The 2607-nt window shown below is 46.3% G+C and overlaps 1 pseudogene across 1 annotated transcript; it reads right to left on the bottom strand.

The window, feature by feature from the left end:
- Window positions 1-214: 214 nt before the first annotated feature.
- LOC105825016 lies at window positions 215-1904 on the bottom strand (annotated as a pseudogene). Its single transcript, XR_001138238.1, has one exon. The product of XR_001138238.1 is annotated as a T-complex protein 1 subunit eta pseudogene (transcript).
- Window positions 1905-2607: the final 703 nt, after the last annotated feature.

Raw genomic sequence — 2607 nt, 5'->3', positions numbered from 1 at the left:
GGCCCAATTTACAGCATAGCACAACTTTGTTAAAGAAAGCAGTGGGTATAGTTTGTGCTCAAACACACTTAAGAGAGCAGAAGTCTTTTCATTCTTTTTTTTTTCTATGTCTTAAGTTTTATTTAAATAACCTCCAGTGAGCATAGAATGGGCCAATTACTACCCTTTCCTTGTAACACCAATTAACCAAGCCAGGGAGACTAAGAGCACCCTGCAGCCGACCAGTCACGTGATGGGTGGGATGCCTCTCAAAGGGGACAGCCACGATCTCGGCCCCAGCCATCTGCTGGGGGAGCGTCCACAGTTGAGCGGGGATTCTTGATGGTTTCATCTATGGACACGATAAGGCATGCTGCCTCTGAGGCTGCCGTCAGGGCATTGATCCGCACCATAGCTGGCTTCCACATGAAGGCCTCAAAGTTGTCAGCAATGTCCTCATTGTTGATGTCCACCCCATACCATGTGCCCCCCTGAGCATGACGAGCCCGCAGCTTGTTGAGGATGTTTGTGGCATCAAAGGCAGCATTATCACACAGCTGGCGTGGGATAATCTCCAGGGCCTTGGCATACGCCCCAATCAACAGCTGCTGCTTTCCAGGAATAGTCCTTGAGTAATCCCGCAGGTACTTGGAGAGTTCCATCTCAATGGCCCCGCCACCAGCCACCACCGAATCATTCTTGATGGCCCTTCTGACGATCATGATGGCATCATGCAGGGACCGCTCTGTTTCCTCCATAAACTGCTCAGCACCGCCACAGAGGATGAAGGTGCATGTCTTGGCTTTGGGGCAGCCAGTGAAAAAATTGTACCTTTCACCGCCAATTTGAGTCTCTTCAAACACCTGGCAGCGGCCCAGCACATCTGCTGACAGAGCATTCACACTGGTCTGGATTGAATCTCCACAAGCCATCATTGTCCTCTTCAGATCCTCCTCAGGTACTCGGCCAGCACAGAACATGTCCCTGTCAGCAAAGTACTGGGTGGCCACATCTCCAATGGGGAGTTTGGACAAGACGACTTTGGCTCCAGAATGATGGATCCTCTCTAACTTTTCATAGAGAATGTTCCACTCAGAATCGATTATTGCCTGATAATCCTCAACTGTGTGGACTCTGATCTCGGCATTGTCCTTCTCAGCTTTCAACTCAAGCTCAACATTTAAAAGGGCAATCATGGGATTATCATACTTTTTGGGTTGCATTTCAAACCCAGCATAAGAGAAAGTCTTCTTGAATGCAACACCAGCTACCAGCTGAGAATCCTCTAAGGCACCACCCTGTACCTTCTTGATTCCAATCATTTTAAGCTGCAGCAAATCATCGAGCATCATCACCGCATCAACCACCATCTTAGCAAAGAAGGCTTTCTGCTGGGAGATAAGCTTGGAACTCAGAACAGTCATGGCACACTTTTCCAGCAGCTTCCTCTGCTCCACTTTATCTGCCTTCTTCACAGTCACAGCAATCTCTTTGATCTTGTTAACGGCCAACTGGGTGGCTGTGCGGAAAGCTCGAATGATGATCTGAGGATGCAAACCTTCCTCCACGTATGGTTTCACCTGCTTCAGAAACTCCACAGCCAGCAAGGTCACTGAGGTGGTGCCATCACCGACCTCAACATCTTGGGATTTGGCAATGTCCACTAACGTCTTTGCTGCTGGATGGACAACATCAAGGAGTTTCAGAATTGTGGCCCCATTATTAGAAATTGTTGCTTTGCCTCGGCGATCCACAATAAGCTTATCCATGCCACGGGGACCTAGGGTAGTTCTTACAGCTTCAGCAATCACCTGGCAGGCACTGATGTTACTCACGAGCTGGGGAATGCCTTGCGAGCTATCAGTCCCCTCTTTTAACAGAATAACTAGTGTGGGCATCATTTTGGAAGCTTATTCAGGGTCCCCAAGTCTTTTCATTCTAAGTATGAAACTGATAGGCCGAATGCAGTTCCATGTACAAACGCATCCATTCTCTCAGAGAGAGCTGCTAGACGTGGGCCAATTTACCGGATAGCACAAGTTTGTGAAAGAAAGCACTGGGTATGGTTTGTGCTCAACGACACGTAAAAAAGCAAAAGTCTTTATATTCTAAGTACGAAACTGAGAAGCCAAATGCAGTTCCATATACAAACGCATCCATCCTCTCAGGGCAAGCTGCTAGACGTGTCCCAATTTACAGGATAGCACAACTTTGTTAAAGAAAGCAGCGTGTATACTTTGTGCACAAACACACGTAAGAAAGCCGAAGTTTTTTCATTCTAAGTATGAAGCTGATAAGCCTAAAGCAGTTTCATATACAAACTCATTGATTCTCTCAGAGAAAGTTGACAGACGTGCCCCAATTTACAGGATAGCACAACTTTCTTAAAGAAACCAGTCGATATAGTTTTTGATCAAACACGCGTAAGAAAGCAGAAAATTTTCATTTTAAGTATGAAACTGATAGGCCGTACACAGTTCAATATACAAACACATCCGTGCTCCCAGAGAAAGCTGGTAGACGTGGCCCAATTTACAGGATAGCACAACTTTGTTAAGGAAAGCAGTGGGTATATTTTGTCTTCAAACACACTTAAGAAAGCAGAAGTCTTTTCATTCTAAGGATGAA

This window comes from Propithecus coquereli, unplaced genomic scaffold (genome assembly GCF_000956105.1).
Source record: "Propithecus coquereli isolate 6110/MARCELLA unplaced genomic scaffold, Pcoq_1.0 Scaffold771, whole genome shotgun sequence".
Lineage (NCBI taxonomy): Eukaryota > Metazoa > Chordata > Mammalia > Primates > Indriidae > Propithecus > Propithecus coquereli.
Note: the sequence above shows the minus strand (reverse complement) of the source record. Positions and strands in the feature narration are given on the sequence as shown.